Source organism: Manis pentadactyla, chromosome 1 (assembly GCF_030020395.1).
Source record: "Manis pentadactyla isolate mManPen7 chromosome 1, mManPen7.hap1, whole genome shotgun sequence".
NCBI lineage: Eukaryota > Metazoa > Chordata > Mammalia > Pholidota > Manidae > Manis > Manis pentadactyla.
The window spans coordinates 209,121,640-209,143,036 of NC_080019.1; positions in this window are offsets into that span (position 1 = coordinate 209,121,640).

Genomic DNA, 21,397 nt, shown 5'->3' on the forward strand with positions numbered 1-21,397 from the left:
ATCTCTTCAAATGCTGGTTTCAAAGTATGGTATGACTGCATGATTTTCATGTTCTTATCATTAAAAAGTTTCCCAAGCTAGTTAATAAAGGTATTATAATTTTAGAAGCCATGTTGTTATAATTAAAACTATCAGTTCTTTAGTGTGTGTGTGTGTGTGTGTGTGTGTGTGTGTGTGTATAGAAACAAATTCTAACTGAAATGAATTATTTTTAATTAATAGGCAGACCCAAAAAATCTTTGTTTCCTTCAGTCATTTGTTCACTCACTTGCCAGTATGTTTACTGAGCACCTTTGGTGCCCCAGTCCCTGTATTTAATGATAAAAATGGGAAAATGAATAACATGGGCCCTACTCTCAAGAAGGTCACTGTCAGTGTAACATCACACACACACATACCCACTCCCACTAAAGTTACACATATATGCTACCATAAATATATGATAGTGACATGCCCGGTATGAGAAAGACATAAAGAAAAAACACATTACCAGCCAATAAAGGGGAAAAGGGAAAGGAATGCCTTAATCAAATAATGGAGTAAAAAATGGAGTTATCTAGGTGGACAGAAAAAAGAAAGAAAATTTCAATGAGCAGGAACACTGTTTAAAGTGTTTAAAGTGAAGAGAGGCAAGAGATTAATTCTACCAGCTGAACAGACAATAGCTAACATTTGTTCACCTGCTAAAGATTCAGTTGTGAACCTCTCGAGGGAATTGACAAGATAATCAAATCAAATGCTTCTATTTATCTCCACCTTATATTTCTGATAGCTGCTAGAACTTTCTAATGGTTATATAAGAGATGGCTTTAGTGAGACAAGCCATGTCCCAACAAACCCATTTGTGTAAGAGATGTTGAGGGCTTGATTTAGGGCAGTGGCAGCAGGAATGAATCAAACAGGACAAATTCAAAAAAATCATTAGATTAATCCAATGATCAAAGATGTGCAGCATCCCAATATATACACAACCACAAGGTTTTACATATATTTCAGGGAGTATTTTAAAGATCATCCTAAGAGCCTTTGAATACTAAAGGCTACTTTGTCTCCAATAAACTGTGATCAATACCTATGGAAATTAGTTGCAATTAATTTTTACCTGAAATTATTAAAGTAGCACTGCTCTTAAACACCTAATAATGAAGATTGGCCTTCTCCTTAAACTAATTTAGTCAAATTTTATTTTAGATATAGTATGTTAGGGAATAAAAGTAGATTGCTTTTCCCATTTAAAAAAGAGGTATCATTCATTATGTTAACCTCACAAGGTACATAGCAGCTTGTCATTCCTAAGATACAAAACACATAACTGATACATGAAAAAGCTAAATGAGTTCAAATGAGGCCCTCTATTCAGTAGTATATCTTTAATATCTAGTTTATTGAGGACTTGCTATGGAACACTTGTATAACTGAGTCTACAGAGACATTTAAAATTCTTAAAGTTGACATGGGTGTCAATGCTACAAAAACACATTTGTTCTTCATTCACACAAAATATATCTATTTATAAATGTATTACATCCAATTGGAAAATACCTTCAAAGATATATTGGCCAAATATGGTATTCTTAAATAACAAAGCCATAGAATTCATAAACAAAAAAATTTATAATATGTGTGAGGATGTGGAGAAAGGAACCCTTGCACACTGCACTGTTAGTGGGATATAAATTGGTGCAGTCACTATAGAAAACACTGTGGAGTTTCCTCAAAAAATTAAAAATAGAACTACCATATGATCCAGCAATTCCACTTCTGGGTTCTTACCTGAAGGAAACAAATTACTAGCATGGAATGATGCCTGCAACCCCTATGTTCACTGCAGCATTATTAATAATAGTCAAAAAATGGAAACAACCGACATGTCCATCAAGGGATGAATGGATAAAGAAAATGTGATATATGTATGCAGTAGAAACTATTCAGCCATAAAGAAGAAGAAAATCCTTCCAATTGTAACAACTTGTATGGATCTTGAGCACATTATGCTGAGTGAAATAAGACAGAGAAAGACAGATACTGTATGATCTAAAAATCTAAAAAACAAAAAACAATCAGAAAACTGAACTCATAGGTACAGAGAATAGATTTGGCAGTTGACAGAGGCTGGGGTTCGGGGGTGGGTAAGTGAAATGGCTGAAGATGGTCAAAAGCTGCAGTCTTCCAGGTCTGAGACAGGTAAGTTTTAGGGATATAATACAACATGGAGACTATAGTTAACAATACCGGATTGTATATTCGAAAGTTGATAAAAGAGTAGAAGCTTAAAAAGCTCCCATCACAAGAAAATAAAATTGTAACTGTATAGAGTAATGGGTGTCAACTAAATTTACTGTGGTAATCATTTATATATACATACACACATCAAATTGTTATGTTGTACATGTAAAACTAATACAGTGTTGCATGTCAATCATATCTCAAATTTTGAAAAAAGACAGGAAAAAAAATCAGACAAACCCCAACTGAGTGATTATTCTCCAGTACATTTTGCCAGTATTCTTCAAATTGTCAGTCATCAAAGAGTAGGAAAGTTTGAGAAACTCTTACAGTCAGGAGAAGCCTAAGGAGACAGACAACTAAACGTAATGTGGTGTCTTAGATGGAATTCTGGGACCGAAAATAGACATAAGATAAAAACCAAAGACATCTGGATCAAGTATGGACTATAGTTCATAACAATGTCTCAGTTTTAGTTCATTAATTGTGACAAATGTGTTATACTAATGGGAGATATTAATAATGGAGGAAATTGGATGTGGCGTTTATAGAAACTGTAGTACTTTCATAATTTTCTGCAAACTATTCTAAATTAAAAAAAATTTTTTTAATGAACATTCTTTTTGACTTAGAAGTTCTGCCTCTAGGAATTTTATTACAAGAAAAAATTGGAAACAGGCAAAAAAAGGTTAAATATAGGTAAACTCATCTTTGCCGCATTGTGGAAGGAGAGGTGACAAGACTAGAAAAAAGTCAGAAATCCTATAACAAAAGTCAGCTATCTAAATTATGGTACATCTATGGGATGGAGCATCTTGCAGCCTTTTAAAGGTACATGGAAGAGTATTTTTAATGACATGAAAAATTATCAATTTCTTAATTGTGCATACATATCTCCATGACAATTATACTTAAATTAAAAGGTTACTCTAAGAAAATAACGTGACCACTCTCATATAGTGTGTGGTTATAGTTTATCAACCAGATTTTCAGAATATGGGATGCCAGTAAAAACTGACAGACAATCAAAGCATCAAGCGGCAGAAAATGGTTACTTCAATTTTTGATTATTTGGTCCTTGGCTATTTCCCCCTTGAATCCATCCACATCTCCATATTATGGTTGAGGAAAAGGGAGAGTTAATATCACCAGTAAAAAAGGCCAATCTTATAAGCATCAAGGAGAAAAACAAGAAAGAAAATGGAAATTGGTAATTTATAAATTGTCTAAATATTTACTGAATAATTCAAAACACACTCTGTGGAAATCAGTCACATAAAAAGATGAAGAAAAATCTACTACAAAACAACTCTTTCAAAAACATTAATCACTCAATAAGTAAAGTTACACTAATGTTCTGTTTTTATTTTATTTACCTTGTTAAGGGTCTGTGGATATTTTCATCTTGAGATGATTTACTGAGCAACATGTACTTTTCTGTATTTATGTTAAATCATTTAAAATCTAAATATTTAGAATTAAGAAGTGTTGTAATTGTTTTGCTTGGTGTGGATCACATTTGGAGAAAAATTTGTAAGAGTTCATATCTAACTAAGATAAGAAGAACTCCAGCTCAAAGATTTATCCCTTAAAGTGCAATTACAAAAATAAGTTGTCTGAATGGGTATATGACAAATAACAAATAACAGCTATTCAGAGAACTTAATGAAGATGACTTTACTGTGATTAATGTAATTTCTGTGATGATGAAGTTTCCTATTTCACCAATGTTCAGTACAGTACACACTAGTCACATGTAGCTACTGAGCATCTGAAGTGTGTGACTGGTGAGATTAAAGAACTGAGCTTTTAATTTAATCTTAATAGTTATATGTGGCTAATGGCTACTGAACTGAACATCACAACTAGTGTAGGCAAACTGCAACCAAATATTTAGCTTTCTTATTTAAGTTAATAAAGCTGTATCCACCAAAAAGAATAAAATGAAATTTCACTTTTTGGTCTCCTGGTCCCCCAGTCTGAAATGCCTTGTTACTGCTGATAAGACCTGCATGGCTGACCATTTACTCCCTGAGAGAAGAAAACTGACATTGCTTATAAGTTCAAAATGACACTGCCAGAGAGCTTTACTTTCAAATGGAACAATTGCTTTCTAGTTAAAGGGGCTTCTCAAAATGTCTATAGATTTGCTGTCATGAAAATATATGTTTTGCCATCATCTTTTTCTCTTTCTTTTCCTTTTGTTTTAAAAGCAGTAAGAGGCTATAACTACTAGAAGCTTATTTAATTCTTCTTGAAAATGTTGAAATGATAATCAGCGTTCCTGTTTAAGGCTCCATGAAGCTAGATATGTGGGTATCAGTGACCAACTTTCCAATCAGGCACTATATCATTTCTACTCTAGGATGGATCATTTCTCTGTGACCACTGGAACCTTACCTAAACTGCTCCTCTCTCTGAAGTTCCCCTATAATTGGACAATTTCAAGTAGGCCTACAGAATGCAGACGACAAGTCTTTCAAATGCTTTCCATAGAATTTGCCATTTGATTTTGTCTCCTACTTGCTCAACTCTGTGTTAGGTAGTAGCATGGAGTAGTTATGATACTGCACTGCAAGACCTATTTAATTGTCTTCTTCACAAACTACAAACACATGAGGTCAGGGGCTGTATCTTAATCATTACACACATAAATTATCTACTAATATTTGCTGGCTAGAATGAATAAATTAAATCACACAAAAAAATAAGTTAACACAGGGAAGTGAAAAATGAAGGGCAGATATTAATTGTATTTAAATTCATTTGATTATATACATAAGCAACAACATGCTCCTTTCCGGTGGTCATGGCACATGCCATTTAAGAGACTTTTTAACTTACACTGTAGAAGAATGTGATTATATACATGAACTCAAAAACCAAAGAAGGGTAGGTAATATGTTGCCAGCCTAAGGCAAAAATGTAAGGGCTAAAAATGAGAGGTTTATAAAAGAGAAACACTTGGCATGTGCGTGTGTGTGTGTATGTGTGTGTGTGTGTGTGTGTGTGTGTGTGTGTGTGTGTGTGTGTGTGTGTACTTCTGTGTATGTGTGTACCTTTAGATAGAACAGAGATCTGCCAAACTTTTTCTTAAATGGCCAGTTAGTAAATATCTTAGGTGTTGTGGGCCACAAAGTCTCTGTCACATCTTCCTTTTGTTTCTGTTTTTTTGTTTTGACACTACTGTAAAGAATGTAAAAACCATTCTTAGCTTACAGGTCACAGGAAAATAGGCTTTGACCTTGATTTGGTCCACAGTTCATTGTTTTACTACTCCTGACATAGAGGATTAACACTACTAATATGAACACTTGAATGATTTATTATTTTTTGCCTTGAAGAAGAAAATTGTCACATATACATAAAATAATTTTGCATTTGAAATTCTGTATTAGAAAACTATGGCCAGTTGTATTTTAGAGTCAATTTGAAAATACTACTTTGGATCATGTTGATCTAGAATTCAGATACACCCCTAAACTGAGCTTTTGCATTCCATGTTTAAAAAGGAAAACAATCAAAGTAATTTAATCATAACAATGTTGACCAAATAACAGATATGTTGTTTTTGCAGATGGCAATCTGTAGGAAATGTTCTGAAGAATAAGGCCTGACATTTCATAATACCAGGAACCTACATTCCATAAAAATGTCGACAATATCTAAAAATGCAGATTATCTGCAGAGAAGGACACTTTTCTTAAGGCCCAAGGAGTTTCAGTGAACTGGAAGAATCCTTTGGAAAGCCTCATCACCATGGCTGGCTATGAAAGATGGTGTATCCCCATGTTGAAATTTTGTTTTTCTATTGATTTAGTTATTCTCCACATCAGAAAAGTGAATACTTCAAAAGGTAGGCAATGTGCCTTTCCTTTGTACTGCCACTAGAATTAGTGTATTATTCTCTACAAGAGGTGAGATTAATAGATTTTTAAAAAGTGAACACAATGTTATACCTTCTGTGAAAAAGATAATTCTCCTCTTTAAGGTTTATTGAGTATAAACTATCTATTTACATATTCTTTACAGCTGCATCTTACCGGCTTAAGAACATCAACTCACTAAAAATCTCAATACCTCCAGACATAGCCAGTACTTATATATTTCAACTACAGAATAAGCAATCTCCTACGGAACTTTAGTTATTTCAAAAAACTCTGTGAAATGATTCTAAGCTAATCCCTTAATTTTGAGGGAGGGAAATGTCTCAGGAAAACAGTGCTACCCACAGAATAAAAAAATAAAGAGGCTAAACAGAAATCAATCCTTTTTTTTTCTTTTCAGATTTCTAACACTGTTAAAGTGGTTAAAATAGCATACAGTTTTTCTTTTTGAAGAATTTTGTCCAGTCTGACAAGTAAATAAATGTTTAACTCTCTCCTTTTATTGTTGCAGAAACAGGAAGAAATGGAAAATAACTGCAGCATGTTTATGACATATTAGTCTCTTTCTCCACATAAAATACACAATGAGAACACTTTATAGATGAATTGTGCCTTCGACTGAATAGAGAACAGTGGACTAGCTTTGGTTTTGTGGAATTGGATAATTTGTCATAATTCTGTCCCTGGAAAATGACAACCCAAAGGAAAACTAGAGGAAAGACTTTTAAAATACTGATAAAATAAGAAACTAATACTTTTGGTGCATATAAGTATTTTAAAACAATTATTTTTAAAAATTATTTCCAAGGAATGCTGTCCACCAATAAATGCCTATAGAATTTCATGTTTTAATACATACTATTGTTCATAGTTCAAGCAATATGATTTACCAAAATATCATTCTGAGATTGCTTAATACTTCATAATCTTATCTGACCACCTATTACTTATTATTAATTATATCATTAAATTATTATTATTTATGAAATAAATATGTGCTGCTAATGAAAGTGTGTTTATATATGGCATACACACAAACACATTTAAACTTCATTTTCCTCTAACTTGCAGCCTATAATATGCTAGCACAACTAAAAGAGTATTTAATATTAATTTAATCGCTCCTATCACAAGAGTGGAAAGTAGAGGAGTTGAATTTTCCCAAACATGGAGAGAAAAAAAACATGATCAACTGATGTTCTTTTATGGAATTATAGGAACAAATTCCAGCCAAAAGTTTTTAGTTTGTCCATTAAAAATATTTTTCAAAAAATACAGAGATAGGAGATTAAAGATGGTGGCATGAGAGGAGAGACAGAGGCTTCCTCCTAAAACTGGATACAGTTAGAAAATTTAATTGGCGCAACTAATCCTGAGAGAGCAACAGGAAAGAAGACGCGTCAGACTGCACACACCTAGAGAAAAGAGCAGACCTCAGCGAACAGGGAAACCTATCAGAGCTGTGGCTTCGTGGGACCGAGCCCCTCCCCCACCCCAGCTCACCAGCAGGAGGAAGAGAAATGGAGCAGGGAGGGAGTGGAAGGCTTGGGACTGCTGAATACCTAGCTCCAGACATCTGCGCTGGGAGCACAAACCTACATTTCGTGGTGCTTTCATGAGACTCGCATAACAACTGGGTTGGAAAGTTAATACAGGCAGAGTTCCTGGGGAGACTGGGATTCCGGCTGCTTGTGGAAAGCAGGGATCCATATCTGGCTGCTGCTCTGGGACAAAAACTTATACCTGTGTGCCCGGCCCACTGGCTCAGGCACTGGAGACAGGCACAGCAGCCAGGAGGCAGGGAACAGCTCTTTCCTACCCCTAGTACCACTCCCCTGTGACCCCCTACATTGCTTCAGGGGCTCAGCAGCTCCAGAATAGAGTTTCTGGACACTAGAGGGCACCATATTCAAACATGAAACGCCAAAGGAAACTTGTCCAGAGTAAAATTGTTAATACAACTCCCGAGAAAGATTTAAATGATATGGACCTCGTGACTCTTCCTGAAAGGGAGTTCAAAATAAAAACAATCAACATCCTAATGGAGGTACGGAAAGACATCCAGAACTCAGGAATGAATTCAGGTTGGAGATCCAATCGTTAAAGAACACGATGGAGGGTATTAAAAGCAGGTTGGATACAGTGGAGGAGAGAATAAATGAAATAGAAACTAGAGAAGAGGAATACAAAGAAGCTGAGGCACAGAGAGAAAAAAGGATCTCTAAGAATGAAAGAATATTGAGAGAACTGTGTGACCAATCCAAGCGGAACAATATTCGCATTATAGGGGTACCAGAAGAAGAAGAGAGAGAAAAAGGGATACAAAGTGCCTTTGAGGAGGTAGTTGCTGAAAACTTCCCCAATGTGGGGAAGGAGATAGTCTCTCAGGCCATGGAGATCCACAGATTCCCCAACACAAGGGACCCAAGGAAGACAACACCAAGACACATAGTAATTAAAATGGGAAAGATCAAGGATAAGGACAGACTGTTAAAAGCAGCCAGAGGCAGAAATAAGATCACATACAAAGGAAAGTCCATCAGACTAACATCAGTCTTCTCAGCAGAAACCTTACAGGCCAGAAGGGAGTGGCATGATGTATTTAATGCCATGAAGCAGAAGGGACTGGAACCAAGATTAATTTATCTGGCGAGATTATCATTTAAATTTGAAGGGGGGATTAAACAATTTCCAGATAAGCAAAAGCTGAGAGAGTTTACCTCCCACAAACCATCTCTGCAGCCTATTTTAGAGGGACTGCTATAGATGGAAGTGTTCCTAGGGTTGGATAGCTGTCACCAGAGGTAGTAAAATCATGGTAGGGAGGGTGGAGCAGCTGACTGCGAGGCAACTGCAAAATTAAATTGACAACCCCCAAAGCCAATCAGGGGATAGAGAAAAAGTATAGAATCTTATACCTAATATATAAAGAATGAAGGAGGAAGAAAAAGGAGGAGAAATAGAAAAGAACCTTTAGATTGTGTTTGTAACAGCATACTAAGTGAGTTAAGTTAGACTCTTAGTAAGGAAAGTAACCTGGAACCTTTGGTAACCACAAATCTAAAGGCTGAAATGGCAATAAGTACATACCTACTGATAATCACCCTAAATAAAAATGGACTGAATACACCAATCAAAAGACATAGAGTCACTGAATGGATAAAAAACAAGACCCATCTATAAGCTGCTTACAAAAGACTCAAATCAAACCCAAAGACATGCAGAGACTAAAAGTCAAGGGATGGAAAAAGATATTTCATGCAAACAATAGGGAGAAAAAAGCAGGAGTTGCAGTACTAGTATCAGACAAAATAGACTTCAAAACAAAGAAAGTAACAAGAGATAAAGAAGGACATTACATAATGATAAAGGGCTCAGTCCAACAAGAGGATATAACCATTATAAATATACGTGCACCCAATGCAGGAGCACCAGCATATGTGAAACAAATACTCACAGAACTAAAGGAGGAAATAGACTGCAATGCATTCATTTTAGGAGACTTCAACACACCATTCACTCCAAAGGACAGATCCACCAGACAAAAAATAAGTTAGGACACAGAGGCACTGAACAACACACTAGAACAGATGGACCTAATAGACATGTATAGAACTCTACACCCAAAAGCAACAGGATACACATTCTTCTCAAGTGCAGACGGAACATTCTCCAGAATAGACCACATACTAGGCCACAAAAAGAGCCTCAGTAAATTCCAAAAGATTGAAATCCTACCAACCAACTTTTCACACCACAAAGGTATAAAACTAGAAATAAATTGTACCAAGAAAGAAAAAAGGCTCACAAGCACATGGAGGCTTAACAACACACTTCTAAAAAGTCAATGGATCAACAATCAAATTAAAATGGAGATCCAGCAATATATGGAAACAAATGACAACAACACAAAGCCCCAACTTCTGTGGGACGCAGAAAAAGCAGTCTTAAGAAGAAAGTATATAGCGATCCAGGCACACTTGAAGAAGCAAGAACAATCCCAAATGAATAGTCTAGCATCACAGTTATCAAAATTGGAAAAAGAAGAAAAAATGAGGCCCAAAGTGAGCAGAAGGAGGGACATAATAAAGATCAGAGAAGAAATAAACAAAACTGAGAAGAATAAAACAATAGAAAAAATCAATGAAACCAAGAGCTGGTTCTTTGAGAAAATAAATAAAATAGATAAGCCTCTTGCCAGACTTATTAAGAGAAAAAGAGAATCAACACACATCAACAGAACCAGAAATGAGAAAGGAAACATCATGACACACATAACAGAAATACAAAGAATTATTAAAGACTACTATGAAAACCTATATGCTAAGAAGCTGGAAAACCTAGAAGAAATGGACAACTTCCTAGAAAAATACAACCTTCCAAGACTGACCAAGGAAGAAACACAAAATCTAAACAAACCAATTACCAGCAAAGAAATTGAAGTGGTAATCAAAAAACTACCCAAGAACAAAACCCCTGGGCCAGATGGACTTACCTCGGAATTTTATCAGACATACAGAGAAGATATAATACCCATTCTCCTTAAAGTTTTCCAAAAAATAGAAGAGGAGGGAATACTCCCAAACTCATTCTATGAAGCCAAAATCACCCTAATACTAAAACCAGGCAAAGACCCCACCAAAAAAGAAAATTACAGACCAATATCCCTGAAGAACATAGATGCAAAAATACTCAATAAAATATTAGCAAACCGAATTCAAAAATATATCAAAAGGATCATACACCACAACCAAGTGAGATTCATCCCAGGGATGCAAGGATGGCAAAACATTCGAAAATCCATCAACATCATCCACCACATCAACAAAAAAAAAGACAAAAACCACATGATCATCTCCATAGATGCTGAAAAAGCATTTGACAAAATTCAACATCCATTCATGATAAAAACTCTCAGCAAAATGGGAATAGAGGGCAAGTACCTCAACATAATAAAGGCCATATACGATAAACCCACAGCCAACACCATACTTAACAGTGAGAAGCTGAATTCTTTTCCTCTGAGATTGGGAACAAGACAGGGATGTCCACTCTCCCCACTGTTATTTAACATAGTACTGGAGGTCCTACCCATGGCAATTAGACAAAACAAAGAAATACAAGGAATCCGGATTGGTGAAGAAGTTAAACTGTCACTATTCACAGATGACATGATATTGTCCATAAAAAATCCTAAAGACTCCACTCCAAAACTACTAGAACTAATATCAGAATACAGCAAAGTTGCAGGATACAAAATTAACACACAGAAATCTGTGGCTTTCCTATACACTAACGATGAGCCAATAGAAAGAGAAATCAGGAAACAATTCCATTCACAATCACATCAAAAAGAATAAAATACCTAGGAATAAACCTAACCAAAGAAGTGAAAGACCTATACCCTCAAAACTATAAGACACTCTTAAGAGAAATTAAAGAGGACGCTAACAAATGGAAACTCATCCCATGCTCTTGGCTAGGAAGAATTAATATTGTCAAAATGGCCATCCTGCCCAAAGCAATATACAGATTTGATGCAATCGCTAAAAAATTACCAACAACATTCTTGAACAAACCGGAACAAATAGTTCAAAAATTAATATGGAAACACCAAAGACCCCAAATAACCAAAGCAATCCTGAGAAAGAAGAATAAAGTGGTGGGGATCTCACTCCCCAACTTCAAGCTCTACTACAAAGCCATAGTAATCAAGACAATTTGGTACTGGCACAAGAACAGAGCCACAGACCAGTGGAACAGAATAGACACTCCAAACATTAACCCAAACATATATGGTCAACTAATATTCGATAAAGGAGCCATGGATATACAATGGGGAAATGACAGTCTCTTCAACAGATGGTGCTGGCAGAACTGGACAGCTGTATGTAAGAGAATGAACCTGGATGACTGTCTAACCCCATACACAAAAGTAAATTCAAAATGGATCAAAGACCTGAATGTAAGTCATGAAACCATAAAACTCTTAGAAAAAAACATAGGCAAAAATCTCTTAGATGTGAACATTAGCGACTTCTTCATGAATATATCTCCCAGGGCAAGGAAAACAAAAGCAAAAATGAACAAGTGGGCCTATATCAAGCTGAAAAGCTTCTGTACAGCAAAGGACACCATCAAGAGAACAAAAAGGTACCCTACAGTATGGGAGAATATTTTCGTAAATGATAGAACCGATAAAGGCTTGACATCCAAAATATATAAAGAGCTCACACTCCTCAACAAACAAAAAGCAAATAATCCAATTAAAAAATGGGCAGAGGAGCTGAACAGACATTTCTCCAAAGAAGAAATTCAGATGGCCAACAGACACATGAAAAGATGCTCCACATCGCTAGTTATCAGAGAAATGCAAATTAAAACCACAATGAGATATCACCTCACACCAGTAAGGATGGCTACCATCCAAAAGACAAACAACAACAAATGTTGACGAGGTTGCGGAGAAAGGTGAACCCTCCTACACTGCTGGTGGGAATGTAAATTAGTTCAACCATTGTGGAGAGCAATATGGAGGTTCCTCAAAATGCTCAAAATAGACTTAGCATTTGACCCAGGAATTCCCCCTCTAGGAATTTACCCTAAGGATGCAGCAGCCCAGTTTAAAAAACACAGATGCACCCCTATGTTTATCGCAGCACTATTTACAATAGCCAAGAAATGGAGGCAACCTAAGTGTCCATCAGTAGATGAATGGATAAAGAAGAGGTGGTACATATACACAATGGAATATTATTCAGCCATAGGAAGAAAACAAATCCTACCATTCACAACAACATGGATAGAGCTTGAGGGTATTATGCTCAGTGAGATAAGCCAAGCGGAGAAAGACTAATACCAAATGATTTCAGTCATCTGTGGAGTATAAGAACAAAAGGAAAACTGAAGGAACAAAACAGCAGCAGAATCACAGAACCCAAGAATGGACTAACAGTTACCAAAGGAAAAGGGACTGGGGAGGATGGGTGGGTAGGGAGGGATAAGGGTGGGGAAGAAGAAAGGGGGTATTATGATTAGCATGTATAATGTGGGGGGTGGGGGGAAGGGGAGGGCTTTGCAACACAGAGAAGACAAGTAGTGATTCTACAACATCTTACTATGCTGATGGACAGTGACTGTAATGGGTTTGTCGGGGGGACTTGGGGTAGGGGAGAGCCTAGTAAACATAATGGTCTTCAAAAATATATAAAAAAATAATAAATAAAAAAATACAGAGATAGAATTTGTTTTAAAATGTTGCTAATCAGTTTTCTACATTCTAATTTTAAAATGTTGCCAAAAATCATATACATCTTTTCTTCTTCAGACAATAGCAAAGTTCTGCTAAACTCTTATTTTCTGAAGAGTGAAAAAAAAAAGCTTTGAAAATATGTGTGATTTTGTTTTCAATATCAGTTCAGCTGGAGAAGAGATTTTGGTGAATCTTGGTACAAGAGACTTTCTATTTCCCTCTCTCCCCCAAATTAGTAAAATATTAGGTTATTAAATCTGAAAAGTCTATGTTTGATAAGGTTTCTGGATTTAAGTTACTCTGAAAAAGAATTGTACCTATAATACACTGGATTATTCTTAATCTCCTAGAGTTGCCATTTGAGAAATTATTAGGAGAAGCATAGTTTTTCTCCATCCAGCTGAAACTTAAAGATGAGGTATATACACATGATAATTATTACTTGATTTTTTTGGACGTCTGTCTCATATGCTAACACACACTGATTAAACCTACACCAATCTTGAAAGAAAAACTGATATTCAACAATTTCTTCAATATTTTTTGGATATAACTTGTTTAATTTTCTCATTGCTAAAATTAACCCTGAGCCACTTCATTGATATAAAGATTAAAATTACTTTTGAATACATTCACCAGGTGTTTTCTAAATTTTGAAAATGTACTCAAAATTGTTGTTATTGTTGTTTATTTAAAGCTATCTTTAAGTACTTTTTGGTTCTAATTATCGAACTAACCACTTATGCTCTAAACAATGCCAATTGGAAAAAAAAAGTCTTTAAAATGTAGACCAGCTGTAACTGACTTTGGGCCATCTGCTGGGGACCAGGTGAGCTGAGATTAGGCCTTTCCTTACAAAAGGCATAAGAACATAAGAGATACACAGGCCAGACATCTATTTCAATAGTGGCACGAAGGGGTTTATTTTGCAGAAACCTTGAACCAGTTTCTCTCCATGTTAACAGTTTCAAAATTTTAGGCTGTATAAGCTGCTTTAATTCTAAAGGAGCAATAGATTCTGAGACGTCCAGGAAAACAATCACACTTTGCTCTCCTCTCCTCACCATCCTTAGACCATCCTGGAATTTGAGTGCTAGGATGAGAAAGAAGAGGGTGAAAAAAACTTATTCCTCCCTTTTCCCAAATACTTCAATATAAAATCTTTGTTATGTTACTATATAGTCAACTTATATCACTCCTACTATGGGACAGGCTTAAAAGCAAATATGGTGGAAATTACTGAAATAGAACCATAAACTAGACATTACCCTGTCTAATCTTCAATTATGAAAAATTTCCACAAAATTGCCATAAAATTAATTATGGGATCCAGACTCTTTGGACACTCCAAGTAATGATTTAATTTTTCCTCATGGGAAACAAATAGGAGTAACAAAACATGATCTTTTTTCCTTTAAGGCTGAATCACATGACTTGATGTGGATGCACCTTTCTAGAAGATAGACCTTATGTATTGTCCCAAAGGAAAAGCACGTGTAGGTTTTGCTGAATTCCTTTGAGAAACCTCTCTTTGATTAGAAATGATGTTTTTCTTTAAAAATATTTCTTATGCAGATAAAGAGAAATCTGCCTCTTAGGATACTAAATATGGTAAGAGACTTGTGATTCTTTATGCCCAAGGTTCTTGAGAAATGTTAGGAACTGGATCCTACTTCCTTCCTTTTGATCTTGGAACTGTATCCAGATAGACAGAGTCTCCTCTGTAAGTTAGAGACACCTCTATGGTCTGTACCTGCTATCATCAGAACACTGTAGGCTCTGCAGCTAAAACAGACAATATTACAAGGGATCTCCCCTTTAAATAGAGAGCTTATCCAAGTATAAAAACCCCAATTTATTGCTTGGTGTTTTATCTGAAAGTGATATAATGTCAATACAAATTGCAGTCTAACATAAGGAGAAGCAGCTTCTAGTTTATGGAAACCAAATGCTGTCTCTTTCACAAATGAGAGGCCTTGTCACGATAGACCCTTCACCTCCTGAAGTCTAGTCTGTAAGCTCTCAATGACAAATGAAGTATTTTGTTTTAGAATTGCTTAAAGTATACTTGACCCTTGAACAACATGGGTTCGGATTGCATGGGTCCACTTGCACAGGGTTTTTTTTCAATAAATATATTGGTAAAACATTTGGAGACTTGTAACAATTTCAAAAAAAAATGTTTCTTTCCTGTAGCTTACATTAAGAATACAGCATATAATACATAGAACATATAAAACATGTGTTAGTTGACTGTTTATATTATTGGTAAGGTTTCCAGTCAACAGTAAGCTATTAGCAGTTAAGTTCTGGGGGAGTCAAAAGTTGTATGCATATTTTCAACTGTGCAGGGTCAGCACTCTTAACCCCATGTTGTTAAGGGTCAACTGAATACCAAAAATGTCAACCCATTCTGAAAAAGTTTGACTAAAATTTTTAACATAAGCATTTTGCAGATGGTAACATAATGAAGATGCATAGTTTCCCATTGAATACAATTTTTTTATACACATGACTGCTATACAAACAACTGCCACTTGAGACCGATGTATTAGAAATAAAGGTTAAAGTTCAGTGGAAATTATAATGGCCCTGCAGTGCACGCAAGTAAAGCACACTTCAAGCAAAATGTAAATTTTCAAAAACAGAACTACCCATTCTGACCCCAGCTCCAAGACCTTCTCTCTTGCCCTGAGTCTTTCTTATTTCAGGTAAGGGTAATAGCATCCATCCAGTTACTCAAATCCCCAAACTATGGAACATTTAATTCTTCTCTTGCAACCACCATCCACCCCTATTCTAAGAATAAGTTTTGTGTAACTTCTGAGTTTGTGTTATCATAATGTCAGAACAAAATTGATGATTACTCACAAATCTATTCACAAACATGGTTCTCATAGATGCCATTAAGTATGTTAGGAATATTATTATTAAATCTATGATTCTTTGTTAAGAATTTTGCTATCAAAATTCGATTTTCATCTACACTTAATCTAAAATAGTTGCTTTCAAATACTGAGTTATAAGACATTAAAACTTCTGTAAAAATTTGACAGGCTTAGCATAAATATTTAAAAAGTTAATGTAAAATAAATGGCAATCTTTGTAAATTAATTGCAGTTTATTTAATGTTCATGATTTAATATTTTAAGGCTAGTAATGAGGAAGAAATTAGTGGGATGTAGGCAGCCTTAGAATTTATGGCTCCAGTAAGGGGAAGACAGGAGGGGACTAGGGTCAAAGCTTCGCAGTAAACAAGGGACTACATCCTGGGCATCTAGAGAATTCAGCCTGAAAAACAAAGGGGTCTTCCTAGCAACAAGCCCCTGCCAATCCTGGAAACTTCCTTCTTTCTGGCTTATCAACCCTAGACAGTGAAGCTCCAGTGGCCTCCACTCTTAGAGCCCGTCCCATTAGAGGGAGTCTTTTATTCTTTCCTTTTCACTCCTCATTAAAAACTATGCTGTCTGCTCCATACTCTTGTGTGCTGGCTTCATTCTTCGTTACCTCCAAGACACAGTCCTGGGAAAAACAGCATCTCAGTCGGTAACAGTAACATTAGCAACCAAATAATACCGTATGATCAATAAATGTTAGATGAGTAGGAGGAGTGTTTGCCCAAATACTGGTCTAGAAATGATATGAGATCATTACCTTTTTTGAATTGTGAATCACAATTTTCTAAATAGTTAAACTTCACTTTTGCCAAAGATGCGATGTTTATTTTTCCTTATCAGTGACATCTGTTTTCTTGTTCCTTGACAAAACAAAAAAAATAAACCACTCCAATTTATGAGTCAGAAGCTAATCATTTTTAAAGGATAGTTTTAGAATAAAGCTTCAAGTAGGTTTCCTCTAAAAAATAATGAGTTGCAATCTCTCAGAACCTTAGTCACTAAATTAAAAGCTTCTGAGAACAGAGACAACATATGAATTTGCTTGGAAACACTCACTGGTATCTTTCATTATTGACTAATTCTGTTGCATGTCAGTGTCTGAAATTTTACTAAAAGGCCAGCCAAAGCTCAAAGATTGATGATTAAAACAGCTAAGATTCTCCCTTCCACCTGGAAGGAGTAATGTTCTTGGTGCTGAGATAGAATATGAATCATTTGACTTTTGAATTAATAATTATATTGGCAAAATTGATTCTAGCTGTTTCACATGAGTTCAGAATTTTTCATGGAAACTGGCATCATATGAAATGAAATGTGTTAAAGTCACATTATTAAATACAGGATTTGAAAGACACAATTTGACAGCAGTTCATGTGAGAAAGGCACAGGAGTTCATTTGACCATGAGGGCAATATAAGCCATTGGTGGGAAGTGTTAACAGATAATTTTCAGGAAAAGATAAAACCATGACTTTCATACAGATATCAAAATGAAGACATGCTGAATATTATTTCAATGACATGATATAAGGGAACCAGGCAGATGTCCTAACTGATTCAAGGGAAAAGTAAAAAGAGCAAAAATTTATATGAAGGAAAGGAATGTTCAATTGCAAATGGGGACAAACTGGTTTTTCCACAGGAGAGGGGAAGTCTATTAAAATCACTACTGGATAGAGAATAACTTATAAATCAATTACCTGCAACTTGCAAAGAGTTGAAAGTAGCTCAAAGACCATGAATAAAGCTAGAATCTGATAATCAGGAAGGATAACTTAAGGAGGATGCATTGTTTTCCACTGAATACATTTTTCCCCCTATACTACACAATGACTGCTAAACAAACATCACAACCTGAGATGGATATATGTATTAGAGAAAATGGCTACAATTTAAGGGAGACTACAGTTACCCTGTACTGCATTCAAGCAAAAAATAACACAGTAAAAATGTAAATTCTAGAAGTAAATTTGTAAAAATGGAACTATCCACTCTTCCCTTGGCTCCAAGACCTTCTCTCTCACCCTGAGTCTTTCCTATTTCAGATAAGGACAATAGTGTGTACGCAGCTATCAAAGCCCCAACCTAGGTAGTAGCATCTAGTTCTTCTCCTTCAATCAGCATTCACCCCAACTCAAAGACAAGACAATGAATGCACCATCAAGTCCTGGAAGTTGAATAACTTATCCTGAATTGATATATTTTCACTTTCCACTATACGAACTGCAGCTGAAAATTAAAATCTCTCTTTTGAGATAACCTCTCATTAGTTTCCATCCTATACTCTTGAGTCCCTACAATTCATTGCCCATAAAGCAAGCCAATTAAATCTTTTATAACTATGTATCAGATCAAGTCCATCCATGCTTAAAACCAATAACTATCATTAGGATATAGAATAATATCCATATCTCTCACTATGCACTATAAGGTCCATAAAAATCCATCACCACCTATGTCTCCAACTTCACTATTCCCATTTGCCCCTTGTTCTACTTAGCTCATATTTATTGAAATTCTTTTTAACTTTTGAATACACCAGCCTGACTTCTATCTTTGAACTAGCTTTTTCCTTCATTTGCCGCTCTCTTGCCCCAGATTTTTAAATGTCTGGCTGCTCATTTGTTATCCATGACCAACTTCCTCGTGGAGGATTTCCTGTCCCATTCATTCAATGTAATGTGATGCTCCAGGGAACTTTTTTTTTTCATATTCTTTATGGGATCTTATTGCTGAATAACATTTTATATTATTTAATTTCCTGACTATCACTTGTCTCCCCTAACTTAATATACAAATTACTTAAGATACGGGATACTTTCTTGTTCATGGCTGCAAATAAACACATAGAAAAGATTCTAATATACTGGTAATCAGTTAGTATTCGTTGAATGAATTAATGATTTTCACCCCCTCAGGGAAGTAAACTGCACTTCTCTGGAGAATGATACACTGAAAGTTCTATAATTCATGACAGAAAGATTTAGACTTATTGGGGGGAAGCTTGATTTAGAGAAAAGAGTAACTCCGAAGATCTGTAGATACTGTAGCTTTAGGGCTAGTGGGGAAGGATAACAAGAATTACTTTCTTAGGTCTATCAGCATCTAACTCAAGAAAGACCAGAAGGAGTTTGTTTTAAAGGGGTCAGATTAAAATCCATGCTGGGGGAAAACTCTAGGTTTGACGCTGATAGCAGGAGAAGCCAGCCCACCTAGCACTGAGAGCTGGAATTGCTATCTAGCTTAGGCTGATGTAGCTTTCTAATCTGTAATATGGAGACAATAGTCTTATATTCTTGCTCCTATTCTATTTAGTTAAATAAATCCAAGATTATTTATAAGGATACACTTTGAAAAATGAAATCCTATGCCAACATGAGGCATCATTGTGATTAAACCCCACACTTAACCTCTAGATCTCTACTTCACCATTTAAACAATCTGTCTTAAAACACCTCTCTCCTGTTTTATAAGTTAGAGGTACATGAAAAGAATTCTATTTTGCTGCTTATGGTAGCAATATAGGTTACATTAGAAAGGAATGGGAAGGATGGATTCTGTTGATTTGGTTTAACCCTGCAACAGGATCCACAAATATGCAGAACAGCCACAGAGCAGAAATTTGTGCAGCCAACTAACAGTAAAAGATAGGTTTACTTTACACATGATGACTGGGGAGTGCTCAGTTATCAAGTTATGTCTCCAGCTGAAACATCATCAAATTCATGAAATCATTCACGTATCTACTGAAAAAATTGTCTTGACTTGCCTCATCCTTTCTGCTTGACTGACGGCTCCCCATCCGGCCTAACCATTATCACAAAGTTCATGTTGGTTTAGGCAACAGTGAACCCTCCTAGCTCATTTATTAGATTCCCCCTTGACATAAATCCTTATGTTTCTTTGTTTCTAGCAATAATACCTGACATTGTATAAAAATTGTTAACATTGACTGAATGATTGCCATGCGTCAAACACTGCTAAAAGCTCCACATGCATTAATAGTAATAGCGAACATTTGTTACAGGCACCATTACAAGTGCTTTGCAGGCATCAATTCATTTAATTCTCAAAACATTCTGTGAGGCAGATACAATCTTCCCAATTTATACAAATGAGAAAATTGAAGCACAATAATATTCCAAAACATAATGGCATTTACAGATGTGGAATGCAGTGAAGCTGTGAGAGAAGCTTTTAAAAGTCTTGCTACAATGCTGAAAAGTAGGTACTGTCCTCAATATAAAGATACTGAGATTAAGTCTCGGCAAATCAAAAAATCTAGAAACTGAGAGATCCCTGAAATAAAAAGGTTTATTCAGCCTTTACAGATGCTGCCAGATAAGGACCAAGTTAGGCCTGGGACAGGAAATTTCTGCTTCACCAGCAGTAAGGCCAGTTAACACAAACAATTTGTCTGCCAGACTCAAGAAACGGCACATACATGAGGGGTCTCAAAGAAAGAGAGTTCGTTAAATTGACACTGGCTACAGATAAGAAAAGCGGGCCAATGAGAAGTGGGTAAAGTCCTGGGATAGATGGTTAGTCCACAAAGAGCTCCTGGGTTGGCTGTTGATGATGGTCAGACACTGGTCACAAGCAAGGGGGATGTGGTGGTCCTGTGGACCTTCTAAATGCTTGTTGAAATGACTTCATCTAGTTAGCTGCAGCCTGCAGCTATTGACTGATCACCGTTTTTGTCTGTCTCCCTCATTCTCCAGCTCTTATGTCAGTTAATTTAGGACATTTCAGACTTTTTGCCTTGAAAGGCTCAACAGCTTAAGTGACTTACCATATTTGTATAGCCCAAGACTATGTAAGAGATCAAGGACTCTGCTAAAGTAACCAGATTAGACCCAAGATAGAGTCCCTCATGCTAACTCCACATCAGCCTGCCAAAATTTAGCTAAGCTTCAATGCTCACTCTCCTAGAAAAGGCAGGCCTAGGTCAATCAACAGTGCTTGCCTGCTCCTCACAATATATAACTGATCTGGTTCTATGACTTCCCTTTGCTCCATATAGGGAAAAGAACCTTGCTTCCAGCAATTAGTATGTGCCCAGTATAACTTCCTTGATCCTGCTTCCTTTGTTCTATGAAAATCTTTCACCTTGTACAGCTCTTGAAAGCTCCTTTC